This window comes from Pinus tabuliformis, chromosome 3_2 (assembly GCF_031772625.1).
Source record: "Pinus tabuliformis cultivar Carrire ecotype Pingquan chromosome 3_2, CPIR1, whole genome shotgun sequence".
NCBI classification, from domain to species: domain Eukaryota; kingdom Viridiplantae; phylum Streptophyta; class Pinopsida; order Pinales; family Pinaceae; genus Pinus; species Pinus tabuliformis.
Window position 1 is genome coordinate 1,132,530,539 of NC_142302.1, and position 8,961 is coordinate 1,132,539,499.

At 39.3% G+C, this 8,961-nt stretch overlaps 1 pseudogene; it reads left to right on the plus strand.

Annotated features, from left to right (window-relative positions):
* Nucleotides 1-7,818, plus strand: part of LOC149184682 (chaperone protein ClpB1-like) — a 65,385-nt pseudogene extending 57,567 nt beyond the window's left edge.
* Nucleotides 7,819-8,961: the final 1,143 nt, after the last annotated feature.

Here is an 8,961-nt window from a genome sequence, read left to right on the forward strand (position 1 = left end):
TCTTCAATGGGGTGAAGAAAACCTCAGACCTTCACTTTCTATTCAGAGGGGAGGAGATTGAGATCACCAGCACGTATACTTACTTGGGGTGCAATTTTCAGGTCCCCGCTTCAGTTTGCGACCAACACTTTAGCCTTGGATCAACAAAGGATATGGATCCTTAGCCCTTCTCGAGAGATAGTGCTTTCGACATCATTTCCAGGACATCTCATCCAAGATGAGCCTCATGGACACCTTGATTCGTCCCACTGTTCTATATGGCTCAGAGGTTTGGGGACCGTCTTTACTTGAGTTAGACTGGGCTTCAGCTGAGAGAGTCCAAATTCTTCTTCTCCGTTGCATCATTAGGTGCAAACTGACAGTGCCGCAGCACATTATCCTGGCAGATTTTGGAGCTCAGCCCTTTCGGCTTGAGACGGTCTTCAAATTGGTTTCATTCTTGCATCGTGACCAAGGCTTGGCAGACTCAATAAAGAGTAGGGACCGTTACCCTTACTTGGCATATTGCTCTTCTGAGACTATTGCCTGTTCTACCCCCTCAGGCCGAGCCAGATGTTGGTTTACAGGAGTTTCAAACCTCTTAGAGTTAGTGGGAATTCAGTTGGATCATCTCCCTCCTTTTTGATATTCCTTAGATGCTCCCAATCACCTTTTACCTACTAAACAAGAGTTAAACAAGATCATCAAGGAGGACATCTACAGGCAGTTCGTCCAGGTCACCTAGGTCAATCCTCCAGGAGGGTTGGGCCCAAAGATGGCCTTCTATGCTGAGCACTTCTTGGAGTTGAGAGACGGGCTCATTGTTCAACCCCAGCATATATTTCACCACTCGATGCATGCTCTTTGCATTCCTCTAGGCCAGTTCAGAGTAGGTTCTCATAGACTTCGAGTAGAGACGGACCACCAGGTGGATAGATCAAACTTTTCCAGGTATGTCATTTACAGGAAGTGGAGACCAAGGTGCACTCCATCCTTGGATGCCCTGTCTACTACGAGATCAGAGGAAGGTTTCATTGCTTGTTCAGATATTCTCAGACCCTCGCCGACTTTTTCAGGTACCCCGATCAGAGATGTTTGGCCCTATATATGCAGGAGGCTCTTAGGTTTCGAGCGCATATTCTTTAGCCTCCCATCAAACTAGACCCCACACAGAGGATCACGACATTTTTCAGGGTACTACCTTCAGATAGGGGCACCAAGAGATCGATTGATACTAGTACGTATCCAGACTCCAGATCAGTGAGGATCCGTGGGACCTCACCTTGCTACACGAGATCTCATCAGCAGTTCCGTCTCAGATCCGTTCTTGGGAGACAGACTAGGTCCTCCAGCATTCAGCAGCATGTGAACCCCCCCAGGACACGATTTAGTGGACAGTCTGCACTTGCCATCGGCTCTTCATCGGGCCAACAGACATTATTGAGTTTCTTCAGCATTATTCATTGAGCCTCAAATGTTAGGAGAGATGGGTCTGATCCTCAAACCTATTAGGTCCTGGATCTTCTCCGCTAGAGCCAGATGTTGATTTACTTCATGCATTGTATCTTTGATTTACTTCATGCATTGTATCTTTTATAGGAGACCATTTGGTTCTCCCGCTTTGTATATACATCAGTGTACTCAACAGTCCCTTTGACCTACTTTGTGGTCATTAGTTGGACATAAATATAATTATCTTATCTTATCTTGTAGAATAACTTGAAAGAGAACCTTGGCATGTTTTAGTAATTGAAGGACTGGGCTTTGCAACAATTGATGGCGCGGAAAAAAGTTGCTGCCACGGAGTAGCTGGAGAGCTAATGCTCGCCTATTTATTGTGAGGAACCCAGTGGTGACTTTCCACGTGTCAAATTTTGACTGGTTGGAGAAGGATGGAAATGGAGCACAATGACTGGTTGCGATGAATAGTGTTTGCCCAACCAACTCCATAGAGGAACACCTTTGGTGTAATAAGGTTGTAGAAGATGTCTTAGTCTAGTCACAAAATGCTAAATGCTAACATGCAGATGAGTACAAACAAGTCATCAACAATAACACTATGGGAGAAACCAATCCAGTAGAGAAACCAAGCAAGAAATGATTCAACCATACAAGGCGTTTGTTTTGTATCTTCCAACATCTCTAGTGCAAACATTCTCAACTGTGAAGGTCTTGGAAAAAATCGAAATTTAATTTTCTTTCTACTGGAAGAGAGCAATCTTGTCAATTCCAATTGCTTTTCCTAGGTACAGGATCTATTGAGCTAAGCAAATACAAAGGAAGAAGTGGGGTATTATTTTGTCGTTGCACATTGGTGGAGCAACCATGTCATTAGATGTGGTAGAGGGTGTTGCAGGACAAATTCTTAGGGGTTTTGGCAAACAAAAATTGGAAATGGCATTTAATGGGTTGCAGCGTGTGTGGGTCATCTCACATAAACATGCAAATCATGTTTTGGGGATTTTGTCCATCATTGCTACAAGGTCTGACGGTGGCCCAGATATTTTAGTTGTTGGATCAACAACGGTTCATAAATGGCTTGTAGAGGTATATTTTTGCGTTCTTTGTAGACTGTAGACTTTTATCGCATGCATTCATATACAAATTTCTCAATTTTTTGTTTCAATATAATTTTTTTGCGGTACATATTAACTAGAAAGTTTTGTATATATGTTGTAGGTGGTATTTTACTCGTTTTCTAGTTGATTTCACACCTAAGTGGCTATGGCCTGTGTTATTTCATCTTCGTTGAATAATTGCCAAGGTTTAGAAAGCTTTTTTGGCCTTGACTAGGAAATCAGTTTCAAACCTTAATATATATGTATGTATTCGAGGTTATAATGCCATCACTAAGACAAATGTGCATCTCTTTTCCAAAATCATCAATACTCAATAGGATAAGTTTTTTGCAATGGCTGCTTGAAACTTGTTGATAGACCTATTAATCTATTTATAAATTTTGTTGATTTAACTTGTTAAAATTTCAATACATGGTTAGCACACCTACAAATTACAGACCCTAGAAATCTGAAAACTCAATGAACTCTCAAAACTATTGTTTGTATAGTGGAAAGTACGACCAACAGACAATAGAAATTTGCAGCACTCAAAATCACATCTATTTTTCTTTTATTTTCTGGAAAAAAAAAAATTACAATGAAATGGCTACAAAACTATAGTGTATATTAACCAAGTGAGACCCTGTCCACTTGTACAGAAAATTAGGCGAGGTTTACAACACTGGAACACTAATCCCAGGAACCTAGGATAGAACACGAAGCAAGCATGCATGCATTGGACTGCCAAAGGAACTGCCCCTCAGCTAGATAAGACTCATGCTACTCACCTTCACTCAGTCCTGGAGATAAGCGCCACTCTATAACTAGAAATATACTTAACTATTGTACATTTCCTAAAGCTTGGAAAGCAAACTCAATTTAGACAAACACCTTTTGAAGTTTGAACTGAAGTTGATCTTTTAACTCTGGAAAGGAAACCTATTTAGGAGCAGCACACTAAATCTGTAATCACATGTAGATCTCTAAACGCAGAGGGTTGGCATGTGCATGACCTGGGTATTCATGTACCCTCAATGACTACATAAGAACACCCTGCTTCCCAAGGAATTCTAGAGCTATGCCCTCACCCCTCTTTGATGCAGTTGTACACACTGTTGCACCAAGGAAAGTAAGTGGCGTTCTAGAGCTATGCCACCACCCCTCTTTGCTGCAGCTGTACACACTGCTGTACTAAGGAAAGTAAGTATGCCATCCCTGCTGAAGGTAGAACACTGACTGAGCAACCATAGCTAAAACTAACATAAGTCCCGGTTGTTCTAATCTAGACCGAATGGCAGTGGACCAGTTAACTATGCCCTTGATAATTAAGGAAAGGAATATTATGAAGCATTAACTGAGATCCTAGGTAGATTTTTTGTATTGGATTAATTAAAGATTGAACTAAACATAATTTATGGAATATAAAGGCTATTTAAAATGAAGATATGAAAAAGATAAAGGAAACAAAACAATAGCAATTACAGAGTCTGCGGGGAAATGGTAATGGTCTATTAGACTAACTCATGATGTGGGCTTTACAAAGTTAGCGGTAAACTATGCAATTTAGTTTCAGTAAATGAGTTGTGGAGATGCAAAGAATAGTCCAGAAAGGTACAAAGGGTTCATTTAACACATTGGAGAAGTGGACAATGTGAAATAATAATACCAACTTCATATACAGAGCACCTGATTCTGTTAACTGAAAATAAGCATGCTTCACAGGCACCTCATTCACAAAGCAACCCTTCAAAACGTTAAAAAGCAAGAAGCCTCCAAAACAGGCCACAACCACAAGAATATAGCTTTGGAAAACGTTTTCCAAGTGTAAAGAATGATATTTGTATTCTCTCTTTTGACCTGTTTCAAGAACCAGATAAAGGCTTTGGCTTAAAGACAATAAGCTGACCTGTTTCATGAACCAGATAAAGGATTTGGCTTAAAGATAATAAGATGGGTTCACAGTAGATCTCCTGAGCAGTCGCCCACGAAACTCCAAGACACATACTAAGTTTCTATCATCATCTGCGCCGATACTTCTTCAACCATGGAAAGGAAGTTGGCCCTGGGGCTTGGACAATAGGAAGTTGGTCCTGGGGTTTGGACAAAGTTAGCGGTAAACTATGCAATTTAGTTTCAGTAGACGAGGTGTGGAGATGCAAAGAATAGTCCGGAAAAGTACAAAGGGTTCATTTACCACATTGGAGAAGTGGACTATGCGATATGATAATACCAACTTCAATATACAGAGCACCTGATTCTGTTAACTGAAAATAAACATGCTTCACAGGCACCTCATTCACAAAGCAATCCTTCAAAACGTTAAAAAGCAAGAAGCCTCCAAAACGGGCCACAACCACAAGAATATAGCTTTGGAAAACGTTTTACAAGTATAAAGAATGATATTTGTATTCTCTCTTTTGACATGTTTCAAGAACCAGATAAAGGCTTTGGCTTAAAGACAATAAGCTGACCTGTTTCAAGAACCAGATAAAGGATTTGGCTTAAAAACAATAAGATGGGTTCACAGTAGATCTCCTGAGCAGTCGCCCACGAAGCTCCAAGACACATACTAAGTTTCTATCATAGTCTGGTCTGCCCCTATGTTACCAGAAACGGGAAACGAGAACGGTACGAAAAACGAAGTGGGGAGGTTTCGCATATAAGAAACAAGGAGAGAGAAAAACACAATATTAAATGTGAACATATTAAATGTGAACAAAGCATTAATCATAAACCTGCAATGTTTCTGCTCAAAGCATTAACCATAAACCTGCAATGTTTCTGCTCATGAAATTGTTAAAAAACAATTGTAAATACTGATTTAGTTTATAAATTGTAACAAGACCTAGGTAGAGACAAGTTTATCCGTTGAGCTTCTGGGCATGCATAAGAGCTGCGGCCTCATTCCTCAGATTTGCCGCGGCATGAAAAATGCTGGTATGAAAGCTCATGGATCTCACTGTTTTTGACGATAACGAGAATAGGTATAAGCAGTATTTATACTTTTCCCATATTTTCCATACTCTGCATTGAATGTACTCTAGAGAATTGAACTCCGTAGTTTAAATTTTAATATTTCGTAAGAAGAACTCTGGTGAAACTTACATTCAAACTAACCAAGCAAGTTTGATTTATGTTATGTGAATTAAAATATCACTGAAGTGGTATGAAGTGGTATGAGTTACAGAAAATGTCACAGCAGTCAAAATCTCTTTAATGGAGTACATATACATGCATTGATACAGAAGATAGAACAGAGGTTTCATTCAATTAGGCTAAAAGAGAATATTACAGGACTGAACACAGGTATAGCCCATTACGATATGAACGGTTGATCCCAGCGAACCTCACCTACCCAAATCTTGACAGAATTATGTGGTCTGGAATCAGCATTCATTAAAAAAAAAAAAACCAGAGATTGAAGTTTGTAGGCAGTATCTTTTGACAATAGAATTGACAATGCTGTTGAAGATAACTCGATGGGGCATGAAGTTGCTGGGTTCTGATCTATTCCTTGCTTGCATCTGAGGAGTGATGGGTGTGCTCTCCTCTCCTCTTCTGCTTAAATCCTTGAAAAAACATGAGCAACTGCATCTGAGGAGTGATGGGTTTGCTCTCCTCTCCTCTTCTGCTTAAATCCTTGAAAAAACATGAGCAACTGCACAACTAAAAAACTACTGATTTGCATGGATCACTACCCAGTTAAAAAAAATATAACTACTTGAAAAAACATGAGCAACTGCACAACTAAAAAACTACTTTTTTGCATGGATCACTACCCAGTTACTACTGTCTAAATAAAAATAAATAAATTTCTGAGACAATAATAATGCTATTCAACTGTAGCGGGCAACTCTTTCACCATATTCACAATACCCTGCATTCTCTCAAAAATACCGCTGGTGCTTTCTTCAATACCCTGGAGTGCTCTCACTTTGTATGTTTAATTTCCATAAAACTCACAGTCAACTACGACAGACTAACAGTCAATTGCGAATTAAACTGGACTTAACCCTTTGTATGTGTAATTTCCAGAAAATTAACAATCTATTGCTAATTAAACTCGATTTAATCCATCTTTGAAAAAATTAAATTTAACCCGAGTCCGAAAAAATAAATTTCACTGCCAGTCTATCCAGAAACGGAAAATTCGTTTCCCAGAAGAAACTGTTTCTTTTCGCGAGAAATTGTTTCTTGCCAGTGAAAATGAAAACGGCCGTTGCAGATGGCGTTTCTAGTATGGTTGGGTTTCTCCGAAAGTTTCAGCCAGAAACGGTGGACATCGTCCCGTTTCTGGTAACTAGGGTTTGCACCGATACTTCTTCAACCATGGAAAGGAAGTTGGCCCTGGGGTTTGGACAAAGTTAGCGATAAACTATGCAATTTAGTTTCAGTAGACGAGGTGTGGAGATGCAAAGAATAGTCCAGAAAAGTACAAAGGGTTCATTTAACACATTGGAGAGAATTCCAAGAAGAAACTGTTTCGTTCCGCGGGAAATTGTTTCTGGCCAGTGAAAACGAAAACGGCCGTTGCAGACGGCATTTCTAGTATGGTTGGATTTCTCCCAAGGTTTCTGCCAGAAACGGTGGACATCGTCCTGTTTCTGGTAACTAGGGTTCAAAGTACATAGCAAAGGGATGTCTGGTAACTAGGGTTCAAAGTACATAGCAAAGGGATGTTTTTGGTGCGTTTGCCGATTAATATAAATTAATGCTTAGTTGTTAATACTAGTGAAACAGGCGGGATCATTATTAGCCTTTGTGGTTTACGGGCAATTTAGATCAAAATTAGTGAGTAAAATGCAAGACCTGGTTGGGGATTCTATGGTGCTCGCCCCTTGCGACGATGGTTGGAAAGAAAAGTTGTCACTCAGCTATCTCGGATGCTCATCAGTGGGGAGATTGATGAGAACAGTACAGTATACATTGATGCAGTGCCTGAGCAGCAGACATTATCTTATCGCGTGGACAGGAATGGGGAATCGTTAACCAAAAGACTGGTGCAAAATCGGATATCTTGATAGAAATTCCGAATTCTGCCTATTTTAATGCTGATGCATCCCAGGCAGTAAAGAAAATGAGAATTGAAGAAATAGACGATGATGAGCCAATGGAAGATTAGACGGTGAATGATGGCATCTTCTAGGAACTTACAGCTTATTTTTTGTGATGACGCTAGTATAACTTGAGTTTGAGTGCCTTGTAATGTGTTTTTGAGTGGGATTAAGCTACATGGCAATGCTTAAAAGGTTTCGATGTAAACTTATTGCTATATATTAATAAAGAATCATTTTTTTCCTTAACCAATTGTAAGGGAGCACTCTCTTTCTAGCTGTTGATAACATTATTAGGGTGTGTGTTCAAAGTTTCAAACCAGTGGAAAGGTTGCTGCATAGATGACTTTTACAAAAATTAGACCATGTTGAATCCTTCCATCATCTGCAACTGCTTTTTCTGCAAACTTGTTTCATCCAGTTTGCAAAAAAGAGTTTCAGGATCTGTACTCCATGGGTTAATATAATTAATTTTGAAAGGCGTGGATGTGTGTAGTTTTTTGTGAGCTTCCGCCTTTCTCTCAAATGGAGAACTCTAGTCTACTATAAATTCTATTATAGAGCAGAATGTAGTGTTTTTTATTTATTTATAAAATGTATAATTTTTATATTTTAATTCATGAAATGTATATTTTACAATTTTGATGGATTAGGTTTAATGTTTGGAGTGTTGTGAATTATAAGTGGATCGAGATTATTCAAGTTTTTTGGTTGGTTATTTTTATGAATATCTCTATGTGTCACTCGTCATCTTTGTTCGGTGTCTTTTTTGCCGAGTTAAGGATGAAAAATTTCGAAGATTATTAAGTTTCATTTGTTTTCTTTGTTGGGTTTTAGGTCAAAGGATTTCTTTGAGATGTACATATTCATTAAATTACACATTTACCTGATTAAGTTATATTATATTCATTAATTCATATAACCCCGATTGTGGGAAATACAACTTACCACGTGGCACCCACGTGGTTATCCATGTCATTGCCATGCCATAAGTTAGCCGCTGACCCAACCCTACCTTAATTAGTTGATTGGCCTAATTAAGCATCAACTTCTTCGTCAACACTTTTACCCTACTCCGTTCGATCAGGTGAGGCACTTTCAACCGTTGATTTGAAGTGTGTTTTCTGTCACTGATTTTTAGGCTGATAGGTTTTGATAGTGTTGACCCTGCTCCGTTCGATCAGGTGAGGCACTTTCAACCGTTGATTTGAAGTGTGTTTTCTGTCGTTGATTTTTAGGCTGATAGGTTTTGATATTTGGTCACTGTGCTGCATGCATGCGCTTACTTCAAACGCAAGTACCGTTGGAAAATCCCTAAAAAGAAGAAAGATCGTCGAATGATCACGAGAATTGGTATGATTTAGCTGGTT